The sequence below is a fragment of the Lissotriton helveticus genome, chromosome 6, assembly GCF_964261635.1.
Source record: "Lissotriton helveticus chromosome 6, aLisHel1.1, whole genome shotgun sequence".
Classification (NCBI taxonomy): Eukaryota; Metazoa; Chordata; class Amphibia; order Caudata; family Salamandridae; genus Lissotriton; species Lissotriton helveticus.
The window spans coordinates 823,784,447-823,808,336 of NC_136067.1; the positions used below are offsets into that span (position 1 = coordinate 823,784,447).

A 23,890-nucleotide genomic window follows, 5' to 3' on the forward strand; every position below is an offset into this window, starting at 1 on the left:
TTCTCTCTTTTTTAACATGAAGAATAAGGATATCACACATGCTAACTATTGGTTAACCCCCCTGTTTTATTAGGTCTGCAGTGACTGACCAAATTTCTGCCTCTGCCTCTAGGAGTACTGAGGTATTCAGGACTGTTTCATTTGTAGGTTGATCTTCATTTTACCGAGCTCCACTTATTTATTTATTTATTTATTTATTTTATTTATTTTATGAAACTTATAAAGCGCGCAAATGTTCGAGGGCGTCTCGGCACTTGAAGAAAGACCACCTGTGGATCACAACGTGAAATCACCTGTGACAGTAAATTGGTATAAGTTAGGTCGTAAATAAGCCTTAGTTACAACATTGTTGGTTGACAGTTGGTATTTTCACCAAGCAAAGCCTGCAAATCATTCTCCCGGTGCTGAAGTATGTTGAGGTAGACTCTGTTGGGCCTACAGAACACTGTGGAGATACGTTGCACAATATATTCCGACCAACCAGATTGACTGGTGAGGTCAAACTTAGAAAGAAACCATGCTTAGCCGTAAAGGGCATGGAATCGGGATCAGAAATATGATTGGTTTGAAATACTATCTATGTCCATGGAAAAGTCCAAGAGAGGCACTGAAGGGATCTCAGAGGTTATCCAAGCAGCGTTACTGCCACCAGGATCATTTATCATGCACCAACATAGGGACCTTTCTGATCTTTCCAAATCGGAGGTGTCAGGGTATAGTCGGAAACTCCTGGGCTATCCTTATTTTCAGAATAAGCAATATTTGTAATTTGGTTAAATTAGGGTGGATTGTTAAAACCAGGTACATTTTAGATAGCATTCGGGTAATCTGTTTCCTAACATCCCAGATGACCAGATGCAAAACATGACCCTCCTGCACACTCCTCTTCCACTCCTGTTAGCTCTTCCAGATGTTCCTCTTGACTGTCCCCCTTCTGGTTCCCCCACTGTCTCCGCATGCAGGGGCTCCACGCCCTCATCCCTTGATAATTTGCTGCATGTCCTGTAATTTCAAAGACATTCATTTAGATTCAACATTCTCTTTGTTTCCAGCGAAGCCCCACAGTGGTTGGCAACAGTCTCTAATTCCATTCGTTTCCGAGTTTGCCATCCAAAAGATACTGTCATCAGCTGACATCTCACATTCAGTAACAGTCCCTGAACAGTGGCACACTTACAGCTACTTGAGCAATCCTCATCAGATGGGCAATGTCCGAGCCTCTCAAACTCATTCTTAAGCCTGTCAAAATTATCTGCAAGCAATTGGGCCCTATTTTGTTTTTAATTTGAAATCTTGGTCCAGTCTGTTCTCACTGGACACACATCCGCAATCTCAATCATCAACACATTTTTTGCCATGTTCACGGCCCCGTTGTTCCAGGGGTCCTACCTCGGCCACACAGACTCTTCGACCAAATGATCTTTTACTCCACTACGTGCCACTAAATGCAGCAGCTGATGCACATACACCCAGTTTGGTCTGCACACTTCAAACAAACTTTGCAATTCTTCATGGAACTGGTTTGGGTTTTCTCAAATATTGGGACACTGTTTCTTAATACTTAATAAATCAAAAGAGGTTCAAAGGCCATGAAGAGAGACTCAACATCTGAGACCAGGGTATTCTCTCAAGGGAAGGAGTGCATCAGGATGAGACTTGGTGGGGTTTTCATCGTCTGCAGTGCTGGAGTAAGGGAGGAGAAGTGTCTCCTTGCCAGTTAGTGTGCTGTTCTTCTTAGACTTTATCGAAGAATGGGGCGGGGGTTCTACTCACGAATATGTCTACTCCCAGGTGGGGCTAAATGAACTCTTTGTCTAAGCCTCTCCACAGTAATGGAGTCCACTGCCTACTTGATTGAGAACTGGCTTTAAGGGAGAACCAAGGTATGAAGTGCAGAGAGCTACAAGTGAAAGAGAATCAAGTTAGGGAGAAGTAAAGGCAAAGAAAAATATAGGTTGGCAGACAAACTTGAAGTCCTAAGAGGTGCATAGGGGGAGGTAAGGTAGAGAGAAAGAGGAATGTGTGAGAGAAAGAGGGAAAAATGTGACAAGGTATAAAACAACTTATCAGGTAAAAAGAGTAGTAAGGCAGAGAGAAAGGTGGCAGGAAATGAAGGTTAGAAAGAGAGATCAAAACAAAAATAGAAATTAGACAGTTGTAGTAGAGAAAGAGAAGTGAGGTTCATAGATAGGTGAGGGAGTGACAGTCAGGTAGAGGGAGTTGTGAGGTAGAACTAGGGGTAGAGACATGGTGATTTACAGAGATGAATAAACACAGAAGAGAGGTAGTGAGAGATAGGTGTGCTAGAAGGGGTGAGTTCAAATTGAGGAGGTGCAGAGCGAGATGTATGGGAGAAATGATACAGAAAAAGAGAGAAAGGACGAGAAATAGAGGGAGAAAGAAAGGAGCAAGTCAGTGAAAGAAGGGAGGTAGAGGGAACAGTGGTAGAAACAGAGGGAGAGAGAAAAAGAAGACAGGTAGGGCAGCACAGCGCAGCAAAACACCTTGCTGCGCTGCCCTACACCAACGTGAAAGGGCAGGAATGCACGGTATTTAAACAATATGGTGCATTCCTGTCCTGTCTCCCTGCACTGGTGCCGTTTTGGCAGTCTAGGCCCAACGTAGGCACCCTGCACCATGGTGCAGGGGTGCCTCCGTTGCATGCAGGATTGTTTTTGTGCAGGAAGGGCCACCTTCCAGCACAAAAGCAAAAACAACAGGTGATGGACAGAATGCAGAGAAAAAGGTAATAACAGCACCAGTAGTAGCTTTGGCCACAAATTTCACTTCTGGCCATTTTGAGTGATAATCAATGATTACCAATGCAAAACGGGAAGTTTCTGGTAACAATTGAAATGGGCCTGAAATATCGAAGGCAATCTTATTCCACGGACAATCAGGCCATTTCACAGATCTGAGAGGTGGAGTATATAATCTTAACATCTTGTCACTAGCACAACATTCACCACACTTCCTAACTGTCCGGTCAATGAATCTATCCATATCTGGCCACCAAAAGTATAATCTTATTAAACGCTTCATGGCAGAGATTCCCGGATGAGTTTTATGTGCCAACTTTAATATCAAATCCTGAACACCAGAAGGTGGAATACATTTACCATCTTTAAAAATAAACTCACCATCACACAATAATTCTTCTGCCACTTTGTGAAATGGGAGTAAATCCTGTCTAATGTTAACTCTGTTTGGCCATCCTTCTAGTAGATACTTTTTCAACAGTGTGAACCTATCATCAGCAGCTTGACAATCCATCCACAACTGTTCAGTAATGTCCTGATACTGAGAAGAAACCACATCAGATACACTTAAAACAAAATCAACATCTCTAAGCTCATTCACGTTACCACATGGAAGACGTGATAGGCAGTCCGCAGTAACATTTCTTTTCCCAGGTATGTATTCTATTGAAAGATTATATTCCTGTAACCTAGATGCCAAACGTGCAATTCTCGCCGTAGAATTCCAACCACCGCCTACTGATAATATATGTAATAAGGGTTTGTGATCTGTTCTAAGCACAAATTTGCTTCCCCAAATGTAAATTCTGTAATGTTCAATAGCCCATACACAGGCAAGAAGCTCACGTTCAATAACAGCATATTTACGCTCCGTCTCATTCAAAGTCCTAGATGAAAATGCCACATTCCACTCAATATTACCATCAACTTGAGATAAAACACAACCAAGACCATATAAACTAGCATCAGTGGTAATAATACACTGGGGTGAATGTATGACATTGTTCTGCATTCTGTCCATCAATTGTTGTTTTTGCGTTTGCCACCTTCCAGCACAGAAACAATCCTAAGAAGCGATTTCCTCTTCCTGTGTGAGCTGCAGAATACATCACACATGGAAAGAGGAGGAAGCGAGGAAAAATAAACATATTTCTCCTTGTTACGTCTCACCTCGGGTGTTGTTTCTCCTTGTTACGTCTCACCTCGAGTGTTGTATGGATTTGCCGCCTCTCCAGGTTTACATCACTTTGGGGCGGCATCAAATTACATGGGTGTTGTGTGGAAAAGCCCACTGCAACACCCATGGAATGCCTCCCGGGCGCAGAATAAGGCAACGTAGAGATTTGCGCTGCATCACCTTACTCATGATGTATGAGGTCACTCAAAGCCATGCAGGGTGACTTTGCATGGCTTCATATATCGAAATGAAAGCCCTGCGTTATGCATGTACCACTTTACGTGATGCAAAAGTGGCACAGGGCTCTCATAAATAAGCCCCTAAGTTTCTGTTAGGGATGTCTTTTAAGTACATCCTGTTAATCAGTCTTGGTAGCTGTAATTTAATAATGATGTTTCTTTCTCTTCATTAATTTTTGCTATATCTTCTGTATGGCACAGGGATGAGGTTTGTTTGTCCATGTATGTACAGTACGCTCCTTCCAGCTGTGTTACCCTGTGCTGAGCTCTGAGTTCAAAGGCTTTATTACACAATCTATTGGTTTGCATTTTATCATGATTTTTTTCTTTGCAAATCTATGCCACCTTTCACTGAGTTACAATGATCCTATATATACACATCTGTGGAGTCAATAGGTAAATCAACATAAGGCATACAAGCTGTAACAATAAGCTGAGTGGAATATGATAGTCTTACAATGAACTCTTGCAATTTTCTTAAACACTGAACGCTTTCAGATTTGCATAGACTGTAAAAGATAGCATTTTTTTTATATAAATGTAACACAGTGTGCAGAGCACATTGTGCATGGAAGGACACGACTTCCAGGGGCACAAGCTAACCCCAAATTAACCTGTGCGTTGGACTGATTCAGTTGTTGTCATTTTGGTTTTGCTTTATTTATTAAATGTATTCTGTTTTTCTAAATTGGTGTGTGTTTTTGGGTGTGCTGTGTTTTCACTTTATTACTGTTTGAAGTGCTGCATAAACACTTTACACATTAACTCTAAGTTATGCCTGACTGCTCTGTGCCAAGCTACCAGAGAGTTGACAGTGCTTAATTTGAGCCGGTGGTTGCCAGTGGGGGGATTCCGGCACTTATTTTTGCAGAACGGCACTTATTTTACCATTTCTAATATTTAATAGGAGTAAGAGAATATAAAAAAATACACAGAAAAGAAAGACGACACAATATAAAGATGGCAAAAACGTTACAAAAAGAAAGCAGAAATTTGCAACAGTGCGAAAAAGTGTCAGGCAGTGTCTAGAGGTGGATTAAAGACTACCAACCCTCGTATATGGCTTGATAATATATAATTGCACCTGGCGCTGGCTTTTGAGCACAACTTTGAGCACCGGCACTCTTTCTTTCACAAATTAAGCACTGGTCCAACTAGTATGCAATGTTAACGACTTAAGTGAAATCTTAAATATTGTAGAGATTTAAGTTATAATAACTACAAACAGCTCAAAGCACCAACAGTGGTCATGCTAGATGAGGACAGAGTCACAAATTCAGGCCGACTGTGACAAAGTGCAGGCCGGCTACAGGGACCCAGTTAGGCCCACTGAACAAGAGTACCTTAAATCCTGATTGGAAGAGTTTCTGAGTCCCATGTCAAGGATGCATCGTGCAGCCGAGGCAATGTGAGGTCTGGGGCCAAGATGCGTGGCATAGAATCAGTTCCAAGGAGTTGCAATGCTACGATGGGAAGTCCTGTGCCATCATCGAGGAGGCTGTCAACAAGGGGCTTGCGATGTGAAGTCCTGCTTTGAGGATGCGTCGCACACCAACTGCTTACGAAAAAGCTTCAGGGCTTGCAATGGCTATTCGAAGTCCTTGCGCTGAGATGGTCCACACACAATCACATCATAAAATTGAGAGAAAGACCCTCGATGATGGGTGCCTTCAGAAACTCAAAGGGGCGGCAATCAAAAACTCATGAACAACTTTCCTATTATATATTGAAGCAGAGAAAATGGAAGTCTAGCTTACCTCCAAGCACTCTGGAAAATGCACCACAACTTTCGCGCACCAGAGACTGGCATGCTGCACAGAGGTGACAAAATAATCATTCCTCAGTCCCTGTGCCAACAGGTAGACAATCTGGCACATCACAGACAATGAGCAGCAGCCAAGACTAGACCAAGAGAGAGTGTGCTTCCCCGGCATGGACTCAATGGTGGGCCAGATGGTGGGCCAATGCTGCAGTGTTTTGCCACTGTCATCACCGAGGATGGCTGTACTGAACCACGAAAGGAAATCAGTGGTGACTTCAGCATGCTTCCAGATGAAAGCTCACTCTTACTCGTGATAGACTGGTACATGAATTTGCCAGCGGTTGAGATAGTGCATTCATTCAACTGACTTTGAGCACGTTCATCACAAGGTAGAAAATAATCTAAGCATCTTTGGGATACCAGCCACCATAAAAACTAACAACGGACCACCTTTCCAAACAATGTCCACTTAAGGATTTTTAGGGTTTTGGGCAAGTATTACTTTGAGGCCCCCGGTTGTAACAATTTTACATTTTTAACTAATTTAAGCTAGCATAATGCCCAACAACTTTTTACAGAATTGTACAAACACTGTTATGTCTTGCCCTGCCTCAAAAACCGTGGATTGCACTGAAGTGGGGGAGGCTGAGATATCGAAATAGACAGAGGAAATATAGAGTGCAAGATCACATTTACAGGGGTGCCCTTAAAGCTTGGTACCCTAGCAAATGCCCACTTTGCCCGTGCCTTAAGATGTCTCTGTTTCCAAGTTAGCTGGCACTGAAAAATTACCCTCCCATGGCCACAAGCCAATGGGGGCATTTAGAGGCTAATGAGAACATTAAATAAGGTAATTCAAACTGCCTGGCACAAGCGGGAAATATGTAATGAGGCATTCACAATTGTATGAGGGTGTACTGAAACACCCCATTCTACACAACACGGAGATCACCAATGATGTTCAGCCGACCATCGATAGAGAATATTCCTGTTGAGCATGCTGGAATCCAGCCCCAAATGATCATGAACTTAGGGCCTGATTTAGAGTTTGCCGGTCCGGGTCACTCCGTCACAAACATGATGGATATCCTGTTCGCTGTATTACAAGTCCAATATATCCTATGGCACTTGTAATACTGCGGATGGGAAATCCATCACGTTTGTGAAGGAGTATCCTGTCTGCCAAACTCTAAATCAGACCCTTAGTCATCAAAGCAGAAGAAAGATCAATGAAATAGCTAGCAAGGTGAGAGGGGCCAAAAGAAGTGACTCCCTGCCTGGAGACAAGGTGGTGGTCAGGAACTGACATCCCTGGGGGAAATTCAGAATGCACTTTGAAAATGAAGCAATGACTGAGGTTGAAAGGAGGGGCACCGTATTCACAGCATAATTAGAGGACGAGTAAGTAACACATAATATGTGCTGGTCCAAGAAGTGGTGAAAGCAGACAATATGAGAATATTCTTTGGCAACCAGCATGGTTGGACTTGAAGAGGCTGATTGGAATGTAGAAGCCCATACCAAATGCAAGTTCAGGACCTCTGCACCTCGCCAGAGACCAACACCTTCATGGCGGTTGGAACCACTGAGAAGAGGTCCAAGCATTGCCTCAAGTTGGAATGAAGAGAGTTACAGCCGACGACCAAATACCAAGTCTTCACAAAGACTGAGAATCTATTCTTGTGAGGGTAATGATTTGAGAATGACATAACTGAACTTTTGTTTTATGAGAAATTGGGTTGTTGGTTGACTGGGGTGCTAGCCCTAGTCAAGAAACAGCCACAATCTTTAACAGGGTGAACACAAAAAGTCACTAAATTAACCTGGGCTTGACCCTGGGTAGACTGACACAAAAAGCAGCCTGGCTTAACTTGGAGGCAATGTGTAAAGTATTTATGGAGCACACAAACAGAAATAAAGTCGAAACACTACTAATCAGTAGAACCAGAGTTACGATTTTGGGGTAAAAACTAGCACCTAAAAGATCAAAGCGCCAACTGCGAACATCTAGCTGTGCAAGACTGAGTTAAAGTCGAAAAATATGGCTGACTGCGATGGAGTGCGGGTCAAATATAAGAACTGGATTCGTCCCGGTTGGCACTTACTTTCGGACTTAGAAGAAATTCTTTTTTTTCTCGGAGAATGTAAAGTCCAACTTGGTATAGCTACAGGCGGTGCCTGAGGAGGGTGCGCCATCATCTGGGAGCCTCTGAATAAAGTTGATGTAAAAGTGTCTATGTTTGGACTAGGCCTGTTTTTTGGAAGTTACAAATCTCCAGTGGCACAAGGCAGGAGGCTATAGCCGATTAGAGTTCTAGGAGGCCGGATACCCCTTTGGCAAAGGACCACTGAACATGAATTGCTGCTGCGGAGAAGAACATAGCAAAAGCAGCTACAAAGTCAGATCAAGTGACAATGCACCTTAGGCGGATAGGCGAGTAGGTTGGTCCCAGTCTTCTCTCAGTTCTCACAGCAGTTTTTAGCCAATTAATTTTTCTAAGTCTCATGTTTAGAATTCAGCCTATCTGGGCATGCACATTTAGCACCTCCACTCACTCAGGCTGGGTCCAGGTGCGGGTCCAAGATGATGTGAGCCTGTTATATCCCTGTGGCTCTAAACAGAAAACTAGCCCTTGGAATCACTCTGGTAGTCCTGGGTTCAGGTGATGAAGCATGGCTCAAGCAGCAGGGCAGGTGTCTGTGGTGTCAAGGCAGGCTCCAGGCAGCAAAGCAGTCCTTCTGGGTGCAGCAAAGCAGTCTTGTGGATTACACAGCGGCCACAGCAGCAGGCAGTCCTCTGAGATTCCTTTCACACGTCCAGAAATTTACAAGGGCGGCTGTGCCTTACTCCACCTCCCCCCAATCCTGCTAGCAGGGGGCCCATTCAGGCACACTGAATCCCTCTATTGTGTAACTGTCTAGAGCAGTGTTTCCCAAACTGTGGTCCGCGGACCCCTAGGGGTCCGTGACACATTCCCAGGGGGTCCTCAGGCAGCAGTTTTAAAAGCACTGCAAAGTTCCAAGTATAATTATAGGTTTTCGAGCAACAATAAAAGTGTCAAGATAACACCAGTGATTAATGTTCCTGCTGGAGAGAGATGAGTTTTGTCCAGTGGCAGCTTGACTTATTTAATGTAGCACAGAGGGTTAATATGCCTCTTGCAAAGAAAGTGTACCTGCATTTTTAAAAACCAACTGTGTTTTATCTGCATAGGTCAGTGGGTTACTGCTTTTGTTACAGAGATTCTTTAGTTACTGTGCAGTTTATAAGTGACAAGCGTGATCTAGCACAGTGACATATAAACTGGTATCAAAAAGATGTTTGCAAACTGCATGGTACAAGATAGTAACTTATGTTTTTCCAAGTCTTTCATTATCCTGATGCTGCTAAAAAGGTTTATTTGAATGGAAATAAAGTTTCATTGTTAAAGTCATTGCTAAACACTATATTATGCCTACCAGAATGAATGACATGTGAATCCTACAACTTGTAGTCGCCTTTGCCTTATGTAACATTTTTTATACACTGGTTTACATGTATGATTCATTGTCTCTATGGGGCAGATTTACAAGGAAAGTGACTCAGTGAGTGCTGCAAGCCATTTGGCTGTGCCGCACTTAGTCACTTTCAAAGCACAGGGATGCAACATATTTACCACAGTATGTTGCAACTCAGTGCTCTCCCTGCGCTGGTTTACAAACTGCTGCCATGCGCCGGCACCCTTGCACCATGGTGCAAGGATGACTGCGTTGTGGTGAGATTGTTTATGTGCAGGTAGGATTCTCTTTCTGCACATAAATAATCATTTCATCTTCCTAAACAACGAGGAGAAATTAATACATTTCTTCTTGTTGCGCCTCCCTATGCCTCCCTTGAGGAGGTGTTGCATTCAGACGCATTTCCAGATTTACGATTTCTCGTAAATCTGGAAATGTGTCCGGTTTTATGGGTGTTGCGTGGGAACACTCACAGCAAAACCCACGGAACGCACCTTTCACGCAAAGTGCGGCGTGCAAAGGGGCCATATTTACAAGAACAGGAAAAATCACGCAGGGTGGCTTATCCTGACCTTGTAAATATGGGGGACTAAAATGCACCAGCCGAGCGTCACTTTTTGTGATGCACCGGCTGCGCAAGGGGCTTGTAAATCTACCCTATATGTGTGTGTGTTGTAAAGTGCTCTGACATCCTACAATGGTATGAGAGATGCTATAAAACAAATTAAATACATGTGACAGAGGGACTATGGAGAGATGGGCGGCACTGTTGGAGGGTGAAAATAAGGGAATCATTGATGAACCCCAACAAAGATTGTCATATCCCGGTGTATAGTAAGGTCATCATTTACTATTCTTTAAAAGGTAAAACAAATCAATATATAATGATAAATGTGTTGTAGAATGCACTATTGTTTCCTAAATTGTCTTGGAGGGGAGAACCTCCCAAAGCCCCATTTGTAGTGGTTAGACTCACTCACTGCACTTGGTGTGCAGCGTATGGGGACTGGTCTGAAAACATTTGCCAGGGCTGCTTTGGGTTTTCAGTCTGGCCCTGGCAGGAGAAGGAGCCTCGTACTGTGAAATAAGACCAACCATTTAATAAAACCAACCATTTAAAAGTTAGTCACGGAGATGCAGAATCAACCTTCCCAATAAAGTTTTTTGTAGATTCCTTCAATATAAAATACTAAAATCCTTAGTAATTCGACTGTTTGTTTTGTGTGCACACCTGTGTTTTTTTTTTTTCAAATAACTGTTTTAAATTTTTTTTATTTAAATCATACAGATTGCTTGGGGGTCCCCGGCTTCCACTGCTGACTCAATGGGGGTCCTCAGGAGCCAAAAGTTTGGGAACCACTGGTCTAGAGGAATTCACAAACTCTAACTGCCAACTACACCCAGTCATGTGACCTAGGACAGGCTGCAGACACCAAATGGCAAATAGCAGAAAAACAGCAACTTTCTAAAAGTGGCATTTTCAAAATTGTAATTTAAAATCCGACTTTACCATTAAAGAGGATTTTTAATTAAAATGTCCTAGATGCCAAACATGAAATGCATATCTGTCTCCAATCAAGAGTTATTATTTATTAAATGTCATAAGACAGCATAATGTTATCATATGAGACAGATAGGATTCACAAAATGAATTAAGGAATGTTTCTCTACCAGGACATGTAAACCTTAAAATTACATACCCAACCTTTTAATGCAATACACCCTGTCGTATGGGCCACCTAGTGCCTACCTTAGTGGCTTGACAAGGGGGTTATATTGCCAAGTCAAATTGGCAGTTTAAAACTACATTCAAGCTGCAATGGCAGGCCTGGGACATGTTCTAAGGGACTACCTAAGTGGGTAACACAATAAGAGCTGCAGGCAAACTAGAAGGATGTAATATACAGGCACTGGGCATATGGAATACCACTCTACAAGGCACCTGTAGGTAAATTAAATGTGCCAATCAGGTGTAAAACAATTTTACTGTGTTTTGGGGAGTGAGCACAATCACATTATCACTGTTTAGCAGTGGTAAAGTGTACAGTCCTAAGGCAAACAACAACAAATTCAGCAAGAAGTGGAGGGTAAAAGCAAAAGGCATATGGGTCACTTTGCAGAGAAGGCCAGGTTCAACAAGTTTGTTAAAGGTTTATTCAAAATCTATGTTTGGAAGGAATGTAGTGTGACATCCAGCCCCTAAACTTAACCACAACTTACACCCCTACATCCTGATGCTAGGTTCGGCCTCACACTATAAATAAACACCATCCGAGTGCACAGGCTCAGCTTGTGGGTAACTTAGTACAATGTCCTTGTACCTCATTACCATGCACACTACACCATACCATGTGCAGGAGTGTGTCCAGGATGTGAAGTAGTCTTGAAGAATCCTGTTTTGCTTTTCACTAAATAATTTATTGGTGTTTACTTTGGTGCTATAGGCACACCACATACTAGCACTTTTAAAGCACCAGAACAAAAGAGAGGTGCAGAATAAGTAAGGTTTATTAGGCCGGGAGATAAGCAGAATAGCAGACCATAGTAGTCTCATAAAATATGGTGAGAATTGTCCAATGGCTAAGCTGCTGACTTTAGAGCCCTTAGTGGCTTAGTGGACTAATGCTCCCACTGTAGGGGCCTGTGTTTGACCTCATGGTCACAGGTTAAAATCCTAGAGGGTCCACTCAGCCTTTCGTCCTTCTGAGGTCGATGAAATGAGTACCATTGAGTTGGATAACAATAAACATCTGTTATTCAGCTCCAAGATACCCTTCTGAGTCAATTTGTACTTTACAAATACACATGTTATGTTGTGGCATGGGTTTGGTTGTGACCTTGACAGCGTGAATTAATTTACCAATATACCTCAATGAATGCTTATGTGCTATAAAAATGCAAAATCATGCATACGCTTTAACTCTTGTTGCTATATTTTACTAATCAATTGTGATACCTGCCTGAAGCACACTAAACCTTTAGCATTGTTGCACACTTAGACACATTTTAAATTAGCTACCAAGTTGTTTTCCCATGTTGTACACTGCACATTTTAGCTTAACGATTCTAGCTAGTAACTGTTGCTTTGTTCTCAATTTGGCACAAGAAAGTGAGGCTTTCTGTAAGTAGAAGAGTTCCGCGGTTGCTGGTGATACATGTATTGTTTCCAATACGGTCCTCTTGCATACTTCCCATGTGAAGAGCTTGGCACCTACTTATTGATGCCTATCTGTAGGTTAAGATTGTACTGCATGTTCTGTCTTTCATTTACTTCCAATGAGTAAAGGTGAATGAATATCTCATCAAATGTGTGGATTTTAGCATTGCATGCTCCAACTGATCCAGGATGAAGATCTGGTCCATTGATTATTCAATTAAATGCCTTCTTTAATTTGAAAGCTTGATAGCTATTTTTGCATTATAAAAAAACATTAAATAAACACAAATAAATTAGCTTAAAGTACAGCAGCACTTGAAAGTCTGAGTTTATGAAATATAACTTAAATATTGGTATATTACCTTTCTTATAATATAAACCTTCCATGTACTTATGTATCTATATATTTACTACTTTACTCCTACTGTTAAAAACAATCTGCCTCTCCAATGCACTACCTTATATATCACCCTATACCTCTCTCACAGTGGCGGCTGGTGGATTTTGAAAGTGGTGAGGCGAAAAATGTTGTACCCTAATGTAACACAACAGGGTGAAATCCGTCTGAATTGTGAACTTTTATTGAGATATCTGTCATTAAAAAAGGTATGCTTATACTTTAATCAAATCAGAGTTCTTCTTTTGAATCACTGACGCTAAAGCCAAGGCAGTACCGTAAAAAAGCTGCAAATCCTAAGCATTTACCGAAGAGTTGTTTTGGGGGTGAAATCTCCAGGTAAAGGGGCACAAGGGCTTCCCGTGCGAAGATCAGGTGGGCTTTTTTTCCCTATGTGTCGCTCTGTGCAGGACATGCTCTCCAGCTGCCATTATCAACAAGTCCCTCTTTAGGCATCACAGGAAGTGTTTAAGAAGGCCCTGCCCCTTCTCACGCCTTTACCAGACCCGTTTGACACGTCAGCTGACAGGTTTCTTAAGTCCCCTTTGTTGATCCCTTTTAAAAGTGCTCCTTATGAAAGGCCCCCTTCTGTGGCCCAACACAGTTTTTATTGGTTCACAGATCCCCGCTGATGACCATTGACACCATCCCTCAAAGTCAACATTTGTTTTCCTGTTTTTTGTTGCTCTCTCCATCTGCAAACTTCAAACCTTCACTCTCAGCTGCTGAGAGTTTTCAAAAATGCACCTTAACATAAACGAGCATAGCTTTACAAGATTTCTGTGTGTTTTATGTATGTTACCTGTACTTATGACGCCAGAGTGAAAAATACAACTTTGTGTAAGCAGAGTTCTGAAGTCTGAGTGTGCGTGTCCAGTACAGTGAATACAGGCACACAACCGCTGTACAAGAAAGGTTCTATTAGCAATTCTAGATCTTTCTGCTGCTTGTCGTCTTCTATTTGAGATGTAGGCCCAGCCTGCCTCCCCAGAGTGGGACACAGGCCATGCACGTTACACGTTACACATGGAATGGACAGGCATGGCCCTACCATCCGCCTGACAGGAGGAGAGAGGCGGCCGGTCCGCCGAGTGATTGGCTGTAAAATGTGAGAATCCGACAAGGCTCAGAAGGTGACTATGTTTCACAACGGAATGGCTTTCCAGTTGAGAAGTTCTGAGGAAGATTTTTTTTTTGTTGAAACTTTTTATTGAAAATAAAAACAAGAAAACAGAAAAACAAAACATGGCAAGGCATTACAATAGAATTGTGTCACCATTCGGCTCGCGGGGGGGGGGGGTACAAACGTAAATCAGATATTGTTGCAACCAGTAAATCGGAGGGAGGGGGTGGGAAAGGAGACCAGAAGTATACAAAACATCTATAATCCTGCGGAGGAAACATCAGGTTGGGAGGAAGACAAGTCAATATCACATTCCGATATGGGGGGAGCCCATATATCACCACGGTATGTGTTCCACTGAGTCCAGATTTTCCCCCATTTGCCAGGTGTGCCACGGGAAACATAAACCGTTTTTTCTCGAAACATGCACCAATCCATGTTTTGTTTCCACACTAGGACTGTCGGAGGCCTCTGGGCGCCCCATAGCTGGGCAATGTCACGCTTGGCGATCATGTTACCCAAGGTCGCCCATCGAAGCTGCGCCAGATTGTAATCATTCGGCTCCCAGACGTTCAGCAAGCACCTCCGCGCTTCAGGCATCAGCCGTACACCCGTAACCTCACTCATTACCGCATGCACGCGATTCCAATAGCTCAGCACAGCCGGACATTCCCAAATCATATGGAGAAACGTGGCCACCCTGCCACATCCACGCCTGCACAATCCATCCGTCGAGAATCCCATTCGCACCAGACGCGGGCCAGTCACATACACCCTATGCAGAATTTTGAGTTGGACAAACCGAAGGCGTGCCGGGATAGCCACCTCTTTCGGGGAAGAGATCGCGGCCCGCCAGTCTTCATCATCGAGCTCCAGACCATCACTGGTCCACAACCCTCGGAGGCCTTCCAACAAGTCAATCCTAGTATTAATCAGTTTTTTATAAATGAGCGAGATAGTGCTATCAGGGACATGCCCGTCTAGTATCCTATCTTCAAGCGGGGATGCTTCCGGCACGTCCGAGCCTCGTGGAAAAACAGACAAGATTGCGTGCCGGACTTGCGCATACCGAAAGGATTCCCTATCATTCAATCCATATTCAACTTTCAATTCCTCAAAAGTTTTGATCCTACCCTTGATCCACATATCATCGACCCTGCTGATCCCTATCATGTCCCACCGATCGAAGCCCTTCGATTGCCAAAGGGAGCCAAGTTTATCCAAGGCATAGAGTGGAGTAGCCCGGGTCGGTCTGTCAGCCCATCCCGTGGCCGCCGTAGCCCGATACCACACCTGCACCGCTGTTTTAGTGGGACCCGTAAGAGATCTACCGGCTGACGTCGCGTATAAAGCCCTGTTGTAATCGCCGCCGGGCAGCAACCATTTATCCATCGCAAAGGCCGGGTTTAGTGAATGAGCATAGGTGCCGTGGTTGATGGCCCCTAACTGAGAGGCCCAATAATAGCGACGGATGTCCGGGAGTGCGATGCCGCCATCATACCAAGGGAGCGTGAGCTTCGAAAGGGCAATACGAGAACGGCCCCCCCATATCAACTGTCGCTGTAGACATTCAATCTCCCGGAAATACCCAGCTGGTACTACGTCAAGCGTGTTTTGAAGCGCATAGAGAAATCGGGGGAGCGACATCATCTTAAACAACGCCGCTCGACCCAGGGGAGAGAGAGGGAGTCTGTTCCACGTTTCTATATCCGCCCGAAGACGTCGGAGAGGGGGCAACAAATTGCGCTCGTAACGAAGCGTAGGGTCTAGGGTAACAAAGATTCCCAGATATTTGAATCCCTCGAGCACCACCGAGATAGGACATCCACGTGGCAAGAGGGGAGCATGGCCGGAAAGAACATAAACGCAAGATTTTGACCAATTGATGACTAGACCGGAATTTTTACTGAAAGAAGTCAAAACGTCAAAAAGGACGATCAACGACTTCCGGGGCGACGTAAGGTATAAGAGTATATCATCCGCGTACAGAGATATACGGTCTTCAAATTCCGGAGACCATCTAATACCCTTCAAGGATGGTTCCCATCTCAACCAAGCCGCCAATGGCTCTAAGGCAAGAGCAAACAGAAGTGGGGACAGAGGACAGCCCTGGCGCGTACCCCTACCAAGCGCAAAGGAGGCCGAAACACGCCCATTCACCACTACCTGGGCTAAAGGGCCAGCATAAAGCAGCTGCACCCAACGGATAAAGGCGGGCCCAAAACCGAATTTAGAAAGGACCGCCCAAAGATAAGGCCACTCAAGCGTATCAAACGCCATAGTGGCGTCTAGGGACGCCAAGATGGCCGACTCCCGCAGAGTCCCGGCTCGCGCTAGGACTCCATGAAGGCGCCGAAGATTAAGTGCCGTATTGCGATGTGGTATAAAGCCGGATTGGTCCGGGTGAACAAGATCTCCTATAACAGATATCAAACGAGTAGCAAGAACTTTGGCCAGGATCTTAGGTTCAACATTGATCAGGGAAATAGGTCTGAAAGATTCGCAGCGGTCACGCGGCTTTCCCTCCTTATGGATAACCACTATGGAGTCCAGCCTTTGATCAGGAGGAAGAGACCCTTTCTCTAGGGATTCCAAAAACATCGATCGCAAATACGGCGCCAGTACGTCGGGACGGAGCTTGTAAAGCTCGATGGGGAGTCCATTAGGGCCTGAGGCCTTCCCGGAGCAAATCGATCGGATAGCAGTCGCAATTTCGTCAGCCGTGAGTGGAGCTTCCAGTAGGTCCCGCTCCGGGTCAGACAAGCATGGCAGCGAGATATCGCGGAGAAGCAAGCGGGAGTCCTGCTCTGGTCGATCGGACACAGGGGAGTACACTACCCGAAAATAATCGGCGAACCGCGCAACAATCCCAGCAGGGTCAGTGATACTTTCACCATTCACATCAACTATGACAGGGATAACCCGACTCGTGCATTCTCTCCTATCCAACCAAGCAAGCAACTTCCCAGCCTTATCTCCCACATCATACAGACGCCCCTGCTGTTCACGACCCATCTCTTTCGCAGCGTCAGTCACAAGTGCTCTATATTCGTGCTGTTTTAGGTCTAACAAGTGCAACTTCTCAGGGGAGGCTCCAGAGTCCAATTCTCCCTCAAGGATGGTAAGTTCAGTCTCAAGACGGACAACCTCTTCCCGCTTACACCTCTTAACATTGCCAATCGAGGAGAGGGCTTGGCCCCGAATGACAGTTTTATACGCCTCCCACAAGGAGACAGAAGAGGACACTGAACCCACATTTTCAGCAAAGTAACGATCGATTGCTTTAAGTAATTCCACTCTAATCTTAGGATCACGGAGGTACCATGGGTTAATCGGGGCAATCCGACCTCCCGACCCCAGACGAGCGTTCACAACTAACCACAGCGGGGAGTGATCCGAAATACCCCTGGCAAGATGTTTCACCTCCCCTATGAGGGAAGCCTGGGAGGAGGGCATCAAAACATAATCTAATCTCGAAAGGCTGCCATGGGCCCCGGAGTGAAAAGTATACTGCCGTTGCCCAGGATGATGTAAACGCCAGCAATCGGTTAGCCCCATTGCCTCCAGGAAGTCCCCCAGCCAGGATTGAGATTTAGCGAGGACACGGGGAGGGTGACGATCACACATACCAGACACTACTGAGTTGAAATCCCCCCCTACCACAAGTACACCCTCGGGCACTCCCAGGATCACTTTTCCCAAATCAGCATAGGTCGTAGTTTGAAGGCCTGGGGGTATGTAAACCGAGAGTAAAGTAATCACCCTCCCCTCCCAGCGCCCTACAATAGCGGCATAACGCCCCCTATCATCGAGTATAACGTCATCAATAGCAAGGGGGAGGGAGGTCCGAACCAGAATGCCCACCCCTCTGGAGCCGGAAGTGAAACCCGAGTGGGCCATGAGACGGTATCCACGCCTATTCATGGCGTGGCACGTATTACCCAGCAAGTGTGTTTCTTGAAGCAAAACCACATCAGGAGACAAGCGTCGTAGCAACTGTAAAACCACCCCCGTTTAATTCTGTCTCCCAACCCATTTACGTTCCAACACAGAATGCGTAGTCCCCTATCCCCCATCCCAGAATCCACCCCAGGTTCCCCCCCCACACCAGCCGCGACACTGCAACACAGGAGATCATCAGTACTATGCCTTGAATAAAACAAAAAACCCTAAACTTGAACCCCCCAACCCCCCAAACCAACATTATACCCTCCACCCCGCACCCCTGCGTGAGAATCAAAAGCCACCCCAACTTGCAGTGTGCCTGTCGCCCTAACATACAACTAATCTACGAAAAGAACCCCAGAGGAGGAAGACACACCCGACCCCCTCCCACACCCCATTAAGACAACACAGTAGCGGACAATAGTAGCATAGCATCAAACCACAGCCGAAAGTCAATACGTTGGTCCAGGAGCCGATTCACTTCCTATTCCTGCTCCATCAGGCCGCCCTCCGCTCCACCGGAGTGTTCCGAATGATCAAATTGTTCCTGTCCAGGGGGCAACGAGTCCAACCAGTCACTAGCAGCTCCAGGATGGTCAAAGAAAAACGTTCTATCATTGTGAACCACACGCAATCGAGCCGGGAAAAGCATGGCATATTTCATGGCTCTGTCTCTCATTCTCTTCTTCACTCCTTGAAATCCCAGTCGCTGCCTCTGAACCTGTTGGGTGAAGTCCGGGTAGAAGCTGATCGCGGCGTTTTCATATTTCGTAGGGCCCGATGTGCGGGACGCCTGCAGGATCGCATCTCTGTCACGAAAGTTAAAGATCCGCGCAATGATGGGGCGCGGAGAAGCTCCCAACTTGGGCGGGCCACTCGGGATTCGGTGGGCCCGTTCCACTGCAAAAAACTTGCTCAGACCCTTGGGCGCTAGGTGATTCAGGACAAGGTCCTCCACCAGTAGGTCTACTGCTGACGAGTCCGTCGTTTCCGGGACACCAACCAACCGGACGTTGTTCCGCCGTGCGCGGCCTTCAAAATCTTCCAAGCGTCGAGAGAGGTAGTCACGGGCGGATCTCAAATTACCGACCTCCGTCTGTAATTCAGAGACGTCGGCGACAAGACTGGATGTCTTCAGGTCAAGGGATTTGACCTTCTCGTTAGTCTTTCCAAAGTCTGCCCTGATCAGAGTAACATCTATAGCAACCGTGTCTAGCTTGTGAGTCAGGGCCTCATATTGTTGTCCCAACGCGGCCTTCATCCCAGCAATGGCGCCCATGACGTCTTTCAACGACGGTTCTTCATCCAACAGGGAGTCATCCCCAAAGGTGGCCGGGGGTTTAGTCATACCACTCGGAGAGCCCTTAGTGAGGGTATAGCGATCCATAACGTTGGACTGCACAGGACCTCCCCGAGTTGCCGGTCTGGTCTTGTGCCTCTCCGCCTCGGGCTTGGTAGTCATTTTAGGTCGTGCGCCCCGGAGGGTATTCTGAGACCGAGTAAAAATGGCGACACTCTATACGCCCGGATCAATTCGGAGAATAGGTGGAGGGCCAGCCACTGATCAAAGAGCAGCGAAAGTCCAGATCACTAAACGATGACGTGGTAGTGAAAGAAACAAACGACCAGGGCGACCAAGGCAAAGTCAATGAGGCCAGACCACAGGAATCGAAACTGAAAGTAGAAGACCGGGCATGGGAGCCTCGCCTGGGCCGTTGTTATTCGATTACCACCCGGCTGGCAGAGAAGGCAAGCCCGGGGCAGTACCATGGAGCAGGCCAGAAATGTTCAAAAGTCCTTATCTTCGGTTCCCGGGGACCAAATCGCAATCTGAAAACGGATAAATGATCAGCCAGGTCACGACCACAAAAGCCCGTCGTCTAAATCAGGATAAGATACAGGATGATCGGTGGAGGTGGCGAAGGTCCGGGAGCTCTGAGCTTACGCGACCATCTTGGGTGCGCGCTAAGCTCCTCCTCCAGTTCTGAGGAAGATTGAAAAATTCTTTCATAGCTTTAAAGTAACCCCAGAACGACTCGTGGGAGGTGTCAACGCGGCGTGCTCACATTTGTGTAGAGTTAATTTTAGATCGGTGATAAATCTCGAAACCGAAAGCCCGTGCTCAGTGGGCTGTCGTCCTGCAACTGACGGCTAAACACTTCTTACGTAATGCTGCACAGGCTACCCACCCAGGGGAGACTGCAGAGAGAGCATAAGTGTTTCAATCAGAATAAATGTGCGCCTTCTAACACACTGGTTGGCACCTTGGCGTGTTTTCATAGTGTAGTATATGGGGGGCATTAGAGGCTGGTGGGGGGGTGGAAATGGGGTCGTCGCGCCACGGGAGAGGGGTTTAATGGAAAAAAATATATAAAATAAAACTTTTAACATACCGTCCCCCGCCATCTCCTGGATGGGTCCCAACTCCCGCCATCCGGCCCTGACTCCTGCGTGTTCCAGTTCCCGGCCGGCAGGCTGCAGCTCTCCTCGTGTCATCAGGAAAGGCAGCCTCCCTCCCTCCCCTCCGCCAATCAGAACTGGTGAGGCGAATCTGTGCGCGCCCCACCTGGGCCATTTTCTCTATGTAGGCTGCTGCGTGCAGCAGCCTACATAGAGAAAATGGAGAGTGGACGGTCCTGATCGAGGGCAGGGGGGAGTGGCTTGCCCACTGTTGTGCATACTGACTGTTTGATCGTCCCCAGGGCAAGCCACTCCCCCCTGCCCTCGAGCAGGACCTCCCACCCCCAACCAGGCACTTCTGCTTTCTCGCAGTGTGAGAAGGTAGAAACATAAATGGTAGTTATTACCATTTAGGTTTCTGCCTTCTCGCACTGCAAGAAAGCAGGGGGAAGGCGCCCAAACGCCCCTATAGAGGAGCTGCCACTGCTCTCTCAATATATCCTCTGCCTTCACTCTCTGACTCATCTCAAACCTCATTCTACTACTATGATCCCCAAAATAACAAGTGCTTCAACGTCTTATAAGGGGTAGTAAGCGCTATATAAATGCAGTTACAGTTAAATGCATGTTAGACATATATGTTTTATCCCCTGTGTCTGTGTTTTGTTTTACAATGTGAAATGTAATTGGGCAATAAAATATGTAAATTACCACTTGAGATCCCAGATCTCGTCTCCAAACAAATGCCTTAATATACAGCATTCTTTAATCACCCAGGTAGTTATGTTTGCACTATATGAAATACACACATGCTCCTACATATGTAAAAAAAAGATTTCATGGTGCCCAGCTTTAAAAAAGAAAGGGAAATTGAAAACCAAAATGGGCTATAATTAGGTGAGGTTCTTACATATTCAATTTATTTTTCACTGAAGTATTTATTTATTTATAAAGTTTTATATAGCGCAAACTTGACCCAAGAGGGTATCAGAGCGCTTTACATATAGGATTGGTGCGTTACAAGTTACATCAGATACAAGAGCATAGTAAGGTACAGTACACATAAACAATGTTTCAATAATGCGTAGGAGGGAGGGGAGGAAGGAGTAATAACGGGGAGACCAGGAGGAACTATGCCCAATGTCCGGCTGGGTAGGTGACGGTCAAGGGGGAAACCAGGGCCAATCTCCTCATTAGCTGTTAAGCAGCTCCACCGGTCATCGGCCATGTTGCTCAGGTCTCGACGTTCAGGAAAAAACAGTTTTTAGTTTATTTGATTTGCGACAGTTATATATTGCTATCTAGACCCAGAGGTATCAGAGCACTTAACCAGGGGAACGTTGCATTAGAAGGTACATCAAAATGATTATGAAGCGCTGGCTAGACTCGTAGGTATCAGAGCGCTTTAACAGAGGAACATTGCATTACAAATTGCATCAGTTGCAATAGCGTAATAATGTAAAGTAAACAAACAACGAGGTTGAGAGAATTTATAGGAAAGGAGGGGAAGAAGGAGCCATAGCAGGGAGACAAGGAAGAACTGTGTCCAATGTCTGGCTAGGTAGGTGACGGTCGAGGGGTAAACCAGGGCTAATCTCCTCATTAGTTGTCTAGCAACTCCACCGGGCATCAGCCATGTTGCTCAGGTCTCAACAATCGGGAAAAACAGTTTAGAATAGATATATAGGCTATGAGGATAGAAGTAAAAGAAGAAGGTAGGGGGGAGGGCATAGAAACAAGCCAGAGAGGGAGTTGAGACACAGGGGAGAGACAAGGTGAACTATGCCCAATGTCCGACTGGGTAGGTGATGGTCAAGGGGGTGAACCACGGACAATCTCCACTACAGCTATCTAACAGCTCCACCGGGTATCAGCCATGTTGCTCAGGTCTCAGCGGTCGGAAGACAGGAATAATCAATTTTGAGTAGGTACAAATGTTTTCTGAACTTTGTTGGACAGAAAACATTTGGTACACAACAGAAGAGAAGTAAAATTTCATAAAACAAGAGTGAAGATGTTTGGGGACGACTGGGTAAAAAAAAAGCACATTTCCTTACAGAGTAGGGGAAACATTTTGAAATTATGTTCAAAGGCTGGGGGATATTTTCAAAAACAGGAACTCTTTGGTAGCACACACAAAAGTACATGAATGAAAATCATAGTTGAGAAAATGACCATATTCAAACTGTGAGCAGTCTGGGGGTGTGCGTCACAAAAGAGCACAATGCTGGAGAAAGATAATTCATATTTGAATGGATTAAGTCTTTTCTATCTACCCTCTAGTTCTGGTGCCTTGAGTATGACCTTGCTAGGATCTAAAAATTGAAAAAGTCTTTAATTGTTCACTTGCATCATTGAGATTCTTCAGCATGCGTTTAGTGGCTTGCTCGTTTGTTGAAGTTGTTTTTGCTTCTTCAAGGCCCTGTAAGCCTGTACAACTCGCTCCCACTCTTCTTCCATAAGCCTTTGTTGAGCCATTGATGTAAGCTGTGACTTTTTTCCAAGGGAGGAGGCATTCTGCTGCTTGAAAATATTTATGAGAAGAAGCCGTCGCTCCCCAGGCTTCTCTTTGCCTACACTCTTTCTGGGCATAACTGTGAAGGATAGAGGCTCCATGGCAACCTCGCCAAACTCTACCCGGTCTCGAAACATCTCCTTCTCCAGCTGATCTATTTTCTTTTCTGCTTTTTTCTTTAAAACCTTCACCTTTCTGCGTCTGTCAAATTATTTTATCTTCGGCTTCTCTTGCTTGGTCTTGCCAGACAACTCTACTTCCTTTTCAGGCTCATGATCAGGCTGATTATTTGTCAGGAACATGACGTGGTTTGCAACACTAGCCATGCATTGGATGTAATTGTAAGCAGTTTCTTTCTTTTGTCTCTTGAACTTTGGCTCTGGGATATCCAGTGGGGCGTTAGGTGTCTTGGGCTCCTGCAGTCTTTGCTTAGAATTGTTACATGAGGAAGCAACTATTTTTGTCCTTTTCTTCTTTGGCCGCTTCATTTCTTTCTGACTCTTCATAAGCCCACGCAGCTTGAAAGGTATCTCCTGATGGTCCAGATTCTTTGGTTTGGCATTGATCTTCTTTTTCTCATTCCTCTCCTGCATGTGCTGTCTCCGGCTAGCGGGGCAGAAGGAATCAATAGCTTTTATCTTGCCTTGTTTGCCTATGCCCACGACCGATAAATCAGACGGTGATCCCACATGCACATCCAACATTCACATTGTCATTATCTGTAATTGATATTAGAACATTGGAATGTTGGGAGCTCCATTGAAAACAATGGAGTGCTCTGGGCTTATAATGGCTGGTATAAACCTGGAGCTCCAACATTCCAATGTTTCTTTGTTCACAGCTCTGGCTGTGAACAAAGGCTTCAGAGACCTTGAGGGGATTCCAATCCCCTCACGCTCCCAAAAGGCTTTGTTTTTT

At 45.3% G+C, this 23,890-nt stretch overlaps 1 pseudogene; it reads right to left on the bottom strand.

Annotated features, from left to right (window-relative positions):
- Nucleotides 1-22,821: 22,821 nt before the first annotated feature.
- On the bottom strand, nucleotides 22,822-23,622 carry LOC144761550 (coiled-coil domain-containing protein 137 pseudogene; annotated as a pseudogene).
- Nucleotides 23,623-23,890: the final 268 nt, after the last annotated feature.